This window comes from Phocoena sinus, chromosome X, assembly GCF_008692025.1.
Source record: "Phocoena sinus isolate mPhoSin1 chromosome X, mPhoSin1.pri, whole genome shotgun sequence".
In the NCBI taxonomy this organism is placed as follows: Eukaryota; Metazoa; Chordata; class Mammalia; order Artiodactyla; family Phocoenidae; genus Phocoena; species Phocoena sinus.
The window spans coordinates 40,781,310-40,794,173 of NC_045784.1; the positions used below are offsets into that span (position 1 = coordinate 40,781,310).

General features: G+C 34.6%; 1 long non-coding RNA gene across 1 annotated transcript; it reads right to left on the reverse strand.

Annotated features, from left to right (window-relative positions):
• Positions 1-8,760: 8,760 nt before the first annotated feature.
• On the reverse strand, positions 8,761-10,582 carry LOC116747867. The gene is made up of 2 exons (XR_004348126.1): positions 10,546-10,582; positions 8,761-9,731 (listed from the first exon to the last, which is right to left on the reverse strand). It is a non-coding gene; the product is annotated as an uncharacterized LOC116747867 (long non-coding RNA).
• Between the last annotated feature and the right edge of the window lie 2,282 nt (positions 10,583-12,864).

The following is a 12,864-nucleotide window of genomic DNA, read 5'->3' on the forward strand; positions in this document are numbered from 1 at the left end:
TCTTTACACTGGGCCACCAGGGGAGTCCCTGTCCATTTTCTTATTGCATTGCCTTCTGCTCTTTTTTTTCATTGTTATCCTTCTACTTACTATGGGTTTACTTTGCTCTTCTTTTTCTAGCTTCTTAGGTAGAATTTTATATAATTGATGTTGGACCACCATCTTTTCTAAAATAAATGTTTAAAGCTATACATTTCCATCTAAGCATTGCTTTTAACTGTATCTCACAAACTTTGATATGCTATATTTTCATTTTCATTCAGTTCAAAATATTTTCTAATTTTCTTTTTCTCCCTGGATTACTTAGATGAGTGCTAATTTCCAAATACTTGATATTTTCCCAAGTATCTGTTGTTTATTTCCAATTTAATTTTGTTATACCAGAAAACATACCCTATATGTTTTCAATCCTTTAAAATATATAGAAACATGTTTTATGGTCCAGAATATGGTCTATCTTGGTGCATGTTCCATGTGTATTTGGAAAGAATGTGTATTATGTTGACGTTGAGTGGAATATTCTATAAATGTCAATTAGGTTAAGTTGGTTGAGTGTTCTCCAAGTTTTCTATATCCTCATTGATTTTCTGTATTCTTGTTCTATCAATTGCTGAAAGAAAAGTGTTGAAACCAAATCAAGGAAAAAAGTGAAAAGACAAAAATTCCTTGCAATATACAAATATGAAAACTGACTCAAGAAGAAACAGAAAATCTCAAGAATGGTATCTATTAAAGAAATTAAATTCTTAATTTAAAATCATCCCATAAAGAAAACTCCAGGCTCAGATTACTTCAGTAGTGAATTTTATCAAATATTTTTAAAAAGAAATACTACCAATCTTATACAAATTCTTTAAGAAATTAAAGGAGGAAGGAATACTTCCCAACTCATTTTATGAGGTCAACATAACCCTGATATGAATATCAGAAAAAAAATATTATGAGAAGAAAACTATAGATTAATATCCCTCATGAACATATCTGCAGACATTGTCAACAAAATACTAGCAAGGATTATGCATCTTGACAAAGTAGAGTATATACCAGGAACGTAAAGTTGGTTTAACATTTGAAAAATCATTCAATGTAATTTACCTTATAGACTAAAAAAGATATGCCATAAGATCATCTTAATACATGAAAAAAAAAGAGAAAAAGAAAGTATGTTTGTTCTCACAACATCTATTCAACATTGTACTTGAAGTCTTACCCAGGGTAACAGGGCAAGAAATAAAGACATATATATTGAAAAGTAAAACTATCTTCATGCGCTGATAACATGACCATGTTTGTTTAAAAAAATCCTGAAATATCTACAAAAAGCTACAAGAATACTGCAAAGGACTGAATATTTGTGACCCCTTCAAATTCATATTGAAACCTTAACCCCCAATGTGATAGTTTTAGAAGGTGGGACCTCTGGGAGGTGATTAGGTCATGTGGTTGGAGCCCTTGTGAAGGAGATTAGTGCCCTTATAAATGAGACCTTAGAGAGCTCATATCCCCTTCCACACAGCAAACAAGGAAGCAGACCCTCACCAGACACCAAATCTGCCAGTGCCTTGATCTTGGATTTCTCAGCCTCTAGAGCTGTAAGAAATAAATTTCTTATATATGTAAAACTGAGTCACTTTGCTGTGCAGCAGAAATTAACACAATATTGTAAATCAACTATACTTCAATAAAATTTAAATATATATATATATAAAACAAATAAATTTATTTTGTTTATAAACCAACAGTCTATGGTATTCTGTTATAGCAGCCCAGACAGACTAGGACAAATATGTAAGTTTAGCAATGTCACAGAAAACACAATCAATATATAAAAATCAACTGTATTTCTATGTATGTAGAATGTAGAATTGGAAACTGATATTAAAAAGACCAGTTGCAGTAGCATTGAAAAAACATGAAATACTTGGAATAAATTTAACAAAATATGGACAAGATCACTAGTCTTGCAAAATGGAAATCATTGCTGAGAAAAAATTTTAAAGCCCTAAATAAAAGGAAATGTCCATACCATGTTCATGGATCAAAAGACTCAACATTGTTAGGATAACAATTCTCTCCAAATATATCTACAGGTTTTATGTAATCTCAATCTAAATCCCACTAGGTTGTTTTGTAAAAAATAAAAGATGATTCTAAAATTTGTATGGAAATGCAAAGGATCTAAAATAACCAAATAAGATTTGAAAAAGGAGAATAAAGTTAATGGACATACACTACTGACTTCAAGTCTTACAGTAAAGCTTCAGTTATCAAGACACTGGAATTGACATGAAGATGGATACACCTATCAACAGAACAGAATAGAAAGCATAGAAATAGACCCACACATATATGGTTAATTGATTTTTAAAAATGAGGACAAGATAATTAACTAGGGCTAGGATAGTCTTTTCAGCAAATGGTGCTCAGAAAAATTGGAAATCTACAAGGAAAAAAATATTTTACCTTTACTACAAACCACACATAAAAATTAACTAGAAATGGATCATAAACCTAAATACAAAACCTAAAATTATGAATATTCCGTAAGGAAATGCAACAAACATTTTTTTCCCTGACTGTGTGGTAGTCAAAGATTTCTTCAATAAGCCATTAAAAGCATGATAATCTTAAAAGGAAAATGCATAAATTAAATGTCAAAATTAAAAACTTTTGTTCTTTCAACAATACTCTTAAGAAAATGAAAACGCATGCAACAGACTCAGGCTGGGATAAAATATTAGCAAAACAGGTATCTAATAAAAGATCTATACCCAGACTATATAAAGAACTCTTAAAACCCAATAATGAGAAGAGAAACAATCCAATGAAAAATGAGCAAAAGATAAAGAAATATTTAACCAAAGAAGATATATGAATGGCAGATAAACACACGAAAAGAAAGTCAACATCTTTGGTCATTAGGAAAGTGCAATTTAAAACCATAATGAAATACTACCATAAGTGTAACCATAATGAAATGAAACCGTAAGTGTAGCTAAAATTAAAAAGGACTGCCAATACCAAGGGTTAGCAAGGATGTAAAGCTAATGGAACTCTCATAAGTTGTAGGTGACAAGATAAATGATAAAATCACTTTGGAAAACAGTTTAGCAGTTTCTTATAAAATTATAAAATTAAAAATACAACTACCTATGACTCGTAGGTATTTTCCCAAGAGAAAAGAAAATATATGTCCATACAAAGATTGAATACTCATAAAGCTTTATTTATAACAGTAAAAAACTGACAAGAACCCAAATGTCCATCCACAGGTAAATGGATAAACAAATGTGTGATATTCATACAATAGAATACTACTCAGCAATAAGAAGGAACAAACTACCTATACATGCAACAGGATGAATCTCAAAAACATCATGCCCAGTGAAAGAAGCTTAACCCAAAAGGCTGCGTATTGTATAATTCCATTTACATAAATCTCTAGAAAAGGAAACACAATCTACAGGGATAGAAAGCTGATCACTGTGTGCTTTCTGTGTGTGGCAATGATGGGAATTATTTAAGAGAAGTACAAGGGAGATTTTGAGGGTAATAGAATGCTTTATATCTTGATTGTAATGGTTGTTAATGGGTATATACATTTATCAAAACTCTTCAAACTATACACTTAAGATGGTTGCATTTTAACGTATGTAAATTATACCTCATTAAAGGTGAATCAGTGTAAAAAATCAGTGTAACTCACCACATTAACTAAACAAAAAAGACAAAAATTAGATGACCATCTCAATAAATCTAGAAAAAGCACTTGATAAAATTCACTATTTACTCTTGATAAAAACTCTTAACCACCTTGGAAGAGAGGCAAACTGTCTTAAAAGATGTCTACTCTACAAAGAAACTATCGTAAACATCACACCTGCTGGTGAAATGTTGAAAGCTTTCCCTTTGATACCAAGATAAGGATGCCCTCTATCTACCCTTCTATTTGACACTGTACTACATGTCCTAGCTAGTACAATTAGTAAATAAAAATAAATAAGAAGTAAAAAGATTAGAAAGAAAGAAAACTTATTCACAGATATATTTGTATACATAGAAAACTTCAAAAGAATCTATAGTTAATCTTGGAATTATCAAGTAAGTTTAGTAAAGTTGCTGGATACAAAGTAAAAACAAAACAAACAAAAAACACATGTTTATATACCAGCAACAATCCATTACAAAGTAAAATTTTAAGAAGATACCACTTATAATAGCATCATAAAAGATCAGTTACCTCTGAATCTAACATATGGTATGCAAGAGCTCTACATGGAAAACTATGAAACATTGTAAGAAAATAAAGAAGACCTAAACCAATGGAGAGATCCCAATATTCATGTATCAGAAGACTCAGTAAAGTATAAATGTCAATTCTCCCAAAATTTACTGACTATAATTCCCATTAAAATCCTAAACTGTTTGTCAAAATTGACAACGGATTCTGAAATTTTATAACATAAATGCAAAATGCCTAAAATAAATATCCCAAGCAATATCAAACAACAACTCTAGTGGATATCAAGAGGGAGGGGATATGGGGATATATGTATACGTATAGCTGATTCACTTTGTTATACAGCAGAAACTAACACACCATTGTAAAGCAATTATACTCCAATAAAGATGTTTAAAAAAATTTATATGGCTTAGTAGTAAAGACAATGTGGTACTGGCAGAAGAATACTCAAATAAGCCAATAAAATAGAATAGATATCTGGACACCTACATATATGGGCATTTGACTTACAACAAAAGTGACACTGCAGAGCATTGGGGAAAGTCTTTTCAGCAAACAACGTTGGGTAAATTGTACAACCCTATATTAAAAAGTGAAATTTGACGTCTAACACACCCAATTTACAAAATTCAATTCCAGGAGAACTGTAGATTTAAATGTGAAAGGCAAAATAACAAAAATTTTGGAATAGGGAAAGATTTTAAGCGGGTACACAAAAACCAGCACTTATTCTGAAAGAAAAGATTGATAGATTGAATTACATTAAGAATTTTTGACCATTGAAACCACTGAGAAAATAAAAGGGAAATCAGAGTAAAATATATTCGTAATAAAATAACAAACAGCTCACATCCAGGATATATGAAGAATTCCTACAAGTCAACGAGCAACCCAACCCAACATAAAAATGAGCAGGAGATTTGAACAGGTACCTCACCAAAGTGGATATCTAAATGGCTAATAAACATATAAAAAGGTGCTCAATCTCATTAATCATCATAATAAATGCACCATAAATATCACTAAATACCTACCAGAGCGGTTAAAATTAAGAAGACGTACAATACTGTGTTGGTAAGGATGTGGAGCAATAGTAATTCCCATACATGGTTGGTGGAAGCGTGAAGTCTAACAATCACCACGTAGCACTGGCATTATCTATTAAAGCTGACTTAGCCAAATTCCATGACCTAACGCCTCTACTCCTAGGTATTCGCCAACAGAATGAGTGTACATGTCCCATCAGGTTGTAAGTAAAAGAACATTCATAGCGCGGTTACTGGATGCACAACTGGAAATATCCAAATGTTTACTAACATGGATTGAAATGCAGCAATGAAAATGAACAAACTACACCTACATAAAGCATGGATAAATCTCACATTTTTTTGAGAAAAATAAGTCAAACACAAAAGATTATGTGCCATATAATTCCACTTATAGAAACTTCATTAACAAACAAAACTAAGCTATAATTTTAGATTTTAGGATAGGAGTTTCCTTTGGGGAGGGGGAGGGATAGTGACTGGGATGGACTCATCAGAATAGTGTTTCTGAAGCACTGGCAATATTCCATTTCTTAACCTGGGTGATGGTTACAAAAATCTGTTCAGTGAGTTGTTCACTTATTTTATGTGCATTTTCCCATATGTGTGCTATACTTCAGAATTTAAAAATTTTAAAAATGGTAAAAGATATGAACAGGAAGTTTACAGAAAACTCCCAAAGCTCAAATGCATATGAAAAGATGTTCATAATCATTAGTAACTAGAGAAATGAAAATTAAAATAATATATCACTTTACACCTTTTAGACTGGCAAAAACATCTCCAGTGAATCAATTATTGGCAGGGATATGCATAGGACATCTCATTCACTGACGTTGGGAGCAGAGACTGATCAGGCCATTCTGAGGGCTATGTTGTGTGTGCATGTGTGTGTGTGTGTGTGTGTGTGTGTGTGTGAGTGTGTGTACCTATTATGATCCAACAACTCCACTCATTATATATTCCAAATAATTTCCTACACAGATCCAGAAGGAGACATGTATTAGGATGTTTATTATGATGTAATTTGTGGTGGCAAGAAATTGGTTCCCATTTGGGGTCCATTACTAGAAATGGTATAGATGAAATGTGTTAGTTGCGACTCCATCGAGTACTATGCAGAATTAGAAGCAACAAATTAGACAGCAATGTGGACTGACCTTAAAAACATAGTGCTTAATTAAAAAAAAAAAAAAAAACAGAATGAGCTATAACATAGTACCACTCATGTAAATTAAAAATACCTGGGACTTCCCTGGTGATGCAGTGGTTAAGAACCCGCCTGCCAACGCAGGGGACATGGGTTCGATCCCTGGTCCGGGGAGATCCCACATGCCACAGAGCAACAAAGCCCGTGCACCACAACTACTGAGCCTGTGCTCTAGAGCCCGTGCGCCACAACCACTGAAGCCCACGCGCCCTAGAGCCTGTGCACTGTAACTACCGAACCCGTGTGCTGCAACTGCTGAAGCCCGCATGCCTAGAGCCCATGCTCCACAAGAGAAACCACCACGATGAGAAGCCCATGCACCGCAACGAAGAGTAGCCCCCGCTCGCCGCCACTAGAGAAAGCCCACGTGCAGCAAGAAGACCCAATGCGGCCAAAAGTAAAAACATAAAATTAAAAAAAATACCTGAATGCCAAAAACAAGATATATTTTCAAGAATGTTTACAAATTAAATGATGTATATTAAACATAGTTAACTTTGGGTGGGAAGTGAAGGAAAATGGGGGTACAGGATGGTGATAAAGGAAATGTTTTTAAAGCAAGGAAAAAAATGTAAATAGCCTGGATTAGACACCAACTTAACCAAATGATCAAAGTTAACATTACCAGTAATGGAACAGACCAACATAAAGTGCCTTCTGATATGATGCACCAAGGACACAATGTCACTTGTGTGGTATTCTTGCCAAACACATGTAACCTGAATTTAAGCAGAAGGAACCATCAGGGAAACTCGAATTGAGGGACAGTCTACAAAATGACTGGCTTGTACTCTTCAAAAGTGGCTAAGTCATGAAAGACAAAGCGAGGCTGAGGAACCATTCTGGGATAAAGGAAACTAGAGATAGGACAACTATATGTGGTATCTTAGATTGGATCTTGAATGAGAAATAGGACAACATTGAGACAAGTGATGAAAGCTGCATAAGGCATCTAGATTATATTATCACATCAATGTTAATTTACTGATTTTTGTAACTAGTTACATGAGATATTAACAGCTGGGAAATTGGCAAGGAGTATGTGAGCACTCTGTATTTTTGATATAATTCACATACAATAAAATTCATCCTTTCAAAGTGTACAATTCAGTAGTCTTTAATATATTCACAAAGTTATGCAAACATTACTTGGACATTAATTCCAGAACATTTTCATCACTCCAAAGAGAAACCCTCTACCCATTAGGAGTCACTTCCCTCTCCCTTCTCCCCCTAGCCCTTGGCAACCATTCCTCCACTTTCTGTCTCTCTAAACTTGCCTATTCTAGAAATTTCATGCAAATGGAATCATACAATATTTGGCCTGTTTTGTCTGGCTTCTTCCACTTAGTGTAACATTTTCAAGTTTCATTCAATGTTGTAGCACCTACCAGTACTTCATTTCTTTTTATGGCTGAATAATATTCCATTGTATGTATAGAGCATCTTTTGTTTATCCACTCATCAGTTGACAGGAATTTGGGTTATTCCCAATTTTTGGCTATTATGAATATGAACATGTGTGCACATGTATTTGTTTAAGTATCTTCAGTTCTTTTAGGTACGTACCTAGGAGTGGAAGTGCTTGGTCATATACACGGTAACTCTGTTTTAACTTTTTGAGGAACTGCCAAACTTTTCCAAAACAGCTGCACCATTTTAAACTCCCACCAGCACTGTCTTTATATTATTTTGGTTAACTTTTTTAAGGTCTGAATTGTTTCAAAATGGAAAGTTAAAAAAGTGATCATATAGCCAGGGTGCTGTGCCTTTTCTAGGAAAAGCCAACATACCAACGTCCATCCTTTCCTGGGTCCCATAGAGTGAGAGAAAAAGTGAGAAAACAAGCCCCTAGTCATTTGTACCTTTATTCTTGCTTTGGGGATCAGTTCAATACTGGTCCATCAGACTTGAGAGGGAAATGAAAACCTGACCATGTAACCAGGGGGTTCTTCTTCACACCAGCCTCCATTGTCAACACTGTCTTGTTTAATGACAGCCAAAGGGACTCAGAACATCACAAGTACAGGAGTGGAGATTGGAGAAAAAAAAAAACTGTCCCTTTGATAATTATAATTTATTAAACGTAACCATGCTTCCCAGAGACTCTTCTCACTCTTCAAAAGCTGTCAAATAGCTCGAGTAGAATGACTTTCTCTTAACAGGGCACAAAGGCCAGTGACTTGGGTACAGAATAGACAATGGAACTGATTGGTGGATAGAAAGCCAAAAGACACACATACACACACAAAAAAGCACAATCTTTTAAAAGCTCCAAGTCATTGGCTTTATTTTTACTGAATTCAGCATGGGGTGACAAAAATACATTATATCACTAAAATCGACTATTACATGCAGACATTTATCCTTTCATTCCGTATATTCATTTTCTACTTTAAATCTGTTAAGTCATATTCATTTAAAATACATGTTTACTAACTAAATATCTCCAGTTCATATAACCAAGAATTTATAACAGCTCCTTTAAAAGTTATGTTCCTTTATTACTGAGAATTTAATGGTTTAGATTGGTCTATTTTTTTTTAATGCTTAGAGATTTAAATTTATTTACCAGGAACAGACAAACAAAACATAATGTAAAAAATAGTTTTCCAGAAGCTATTTCCATCATTCTTTTCTTCCTTTTCTCCTGCAAACTGGTGGTTTATCTTTACAAGTTCTTGGTCATTCCATAAGAAAGTTGCTCTTCTTCCGGTTTCATAAGAGATGGTGGACAGTGGTAAAAAAAATCCAGTTTACTTAAATTCTAGAGTTCACTTCAGGGAGAAAACAATGGGGTGGGATATTGGGACAGAGTGAGAGATATGGATTCTGGTGAGACTGAGAGTCCTTCACAAAAATTACAGGGCTGTGGTAAAAGGAGAACAAAAAGAAACCGGGTTCCTGCTGGTGGGCAGGAAGCCAAAATGAGTAGGAATTGTGAGGTAGCAGGGCAGTGTGATGAGGCCCATAGGTGCTATGACTTCTGATAGTAAATATGAATAGAAACCAAATAATAATTACTAATAACATGTAGGTGACCAATCCTTGAGTTGAGGCAGAGAAGGAAGGATGGCATTACACCTGGTCTCTGGTTCATAGAGTTTCCCGGGCTGGTGTGTGACCATCTTGGTGAAATCATAACAAAATCATGTTTTACTAAGGTGATCAGCTTTCGTGGGGTCCTTTCTCTGCACTCTGTCCAATGATAAAGCCCACTGGCTTATGCCACCTGGAAAAGTTATTCCAAAACAGTATAGGTGAAGCATTGATGAAAATAGCCATGAAGAACGTGTTTCCAGGCAGCCTGAAACCCAGCAGACAATGTAGCTGTTGCCCAACAAACACAGAAATCTACATTGTATGCCAGGTTCATGCCCTAGACCTGGATGTTGTGCCTGCAAGCCTTCCCACATATGATTTCAACATAAATGCCCCCTGCATTCAAGATTTCTGGCATTTATCTTCTCCAACACAGGGAAAAGACAACCACAAATCACAAGTGCACTGCTGGGATGTATTTACTACAAATGAAATTTCCTTAAATTACCACATTATTTTGAGAATGCCATTTAAACGTCAAGAGATGAAAAAGATGGATGGATGGATGGATAAAATAGATCGGTAGGTGGGTAGATAGATATATAGACAGATAGATAGATAGACAGATAGTTTTGTGACCAAATGATACCTTCCACAGGGGAGGGAGAGAGAAAAAAACAGATAAACAATACACAGATAAAATATCTAGATTCCTCCCCTTTGTGGTCCTGAAATCAAATGCACCTCATTATTCATAAAACCCTGATGGTTCCCACACTCCAGCTAATAATGGAAGACTTACCACCCACCCAAGAACTTAATCCTGTGTGTACATGTGTGTGTAAATCAAGGTAAAGCCTTATTATTGAGTGCTTCCCAATAACCTCACTCAGGACACTGTAACAGAAGGTAGAAGATGCCATCAGAGACCCAGTAGCCAGATGTAGCTACTGATTACAAAAGACAGGATCTACACTGGCTACTGAGCCATTGAGGGTACCTACACATTCCAGCAGATAGATGATCCGCAGCCTTCTAGGGAGGGGTTCTGTGGAAGGAAAGAGAAGACATCAATCCTGGAAACTTACGTGGGAATGGTATTAGGAGGTTTCAATTGCATATTTTCTTTATTGACAGTCTGACACTAACCCCATGTCTGCAGTTTAAAACAACCTCTAGATTTATTTACTTACTCAACATATGTTGATTGAGTGATATTGAGGAAAGTACCAGATACTCTCTCAGGTGCTAGAGAGCCAGCAGCAAACAAAAAAGATGAAATTCCCTGCCCTTCTAGAGCATGCATGATTGTCTGTGAGAAAATCTACAGTTGATTATTTGGCATGTTTTTGCAGTAAAATGTAAAATATATATATACACACATATGTATGTATATATATGAAAAACAAATAAACAAGCAAACAAAAAACCCAATCCACCATTCCATTGTGGTCTTGGAGCATTTTTGTCTGCCTTACTACACTTTAACTTGGGTAATCTAGCAATGATGCACATATGTACGATAAAGAATACTGTATATTGCAGTATATTGTTTCCTCTATAATCTGAGGATGATACAGCTATTTCTACCAAGTTTCTAAAACACCTAGCAAAACTGCAAAAAAGATACATTACAAAGTATCCAAAGCAGCATCTCACTGGTATGTCAGTCCCAAGCTTTCCTCCCATAATACCATGTAGGTATAAAGAAGTTAGAGGATAAGTGTCTTCCTCATTGATTCATTCATTCACCCCAGAAATGCCTGCTGAGAGCCTTCTCCTTATTTTCTGCCAGGCACTGGGGATGTGACACTGAAACAAGACCCAGCACTCATGAAACTGAAAGGTGAAGATCTGAGGTGCAGGTAGGGAAAGACAAAAAGCAACTCAACAGGTACTGATAGTTATTTCCACAGTGAAAAGGAATGCTATTTTTCACAAGGCTTTTCACGAAAAGCCTCACTGCGGGTATGACATTTGAGCAGATTCTTTGACGGGGGAAGAGGAGAACTGTGCACACACCTGTGGTGAGAGAACATGGCAGAGAGAGGCGAGATTCAGAACAAAGGCCCCGCCCAAAGTGGGAAGAAACCTGGTGTCTTGGAGAAGGCGTTCTTATATTAGCATATGACCGCTGTAGCCAATTATTGTTTTCCACTTTTAGGATTTTTTTTTAAGAATGTAAATGACTATGCAAGTTTGCACCAAGTACACACATTTTAGAATCTGACCTTCTTATGAATTTAAAATGCTTTGGCTATCACTTAGAAAAGATTTAGGAAAGTTATCGTCAATTGGAAGAAAGTCTATACTTAGAACTTTACATTAGTACAGTTGGACTGAACATGAAGCTGGATGGGAATATTTATTGCCCAAAAGGTAGCTTTTAAAAAGATCTGTTAGGCAACATTGTAAATCAACTATACTCCAATTTAAAATATTTAAAAATAAATAAATAATTTTAAAATGTGTTGAGTGTAAGAAGAGACAACCAGCTTTCTGAGAGCTCTAAATATATAAATTTCAAGGGAATGATTTAACTATTTAATCACAGGTGTCTAATTTTAAGAGGGAACCCACTTGCCAAATTATAATAATAGTGTTTCACCAGGTGGTTAGCTCTTAGGAAAGGAGAAGGATGGAATTTATAAAGTGAAGTAGGTTTTTGTTTGATTGCTTGGGCTTTTTTTTTCTTTTTAAATAAATTAAAAACAACTTAATCTATGAAGGACATTTTGCCATTACCTAAAAAGCCAGGGGATACATACCAAAGTAGGAAAAAAGACTGCTTAGACAGGTTTGGCTGAATCTTACCCTCAATATAAAACAAAGCATTTACAGAACATACAAACTTACATTTCATAAACCACTAAAACTAAATGTTCGTAACTATTTTTATGAATAATAAGACTAACAATTAAAGTGAGGCAAGGGTTTAGCTTGGTTAGTCTTAAAACCAAAATCCAAAAGATTATCTTTTATAAATTTTGGTCTATATTTAGATTAGAAGAATGGCATTTTTAATTCTCAAAGCTCACCCTATCTATCCTCTAAATCTTCCTAAGTCAAAAGAACTATAAAGTTAAGACAGTTTTTTCCCCTTACTTTTAAATTTATCTAGGTAATACAAAAAGGAAAAACTGTAAATAAAATTTTATTAAAGGTTACTCTATAGATTAGTGTCAACCACTAACCAATATAATACACATTTTAAAGTTTATTAAAATATAGAGAATATATAAGAAATATACTATAGCATAGACTATTAACCAATAATACATTTTAGAAGTTTATAAATAAGTCAAACTAAAAATCGCAAATTA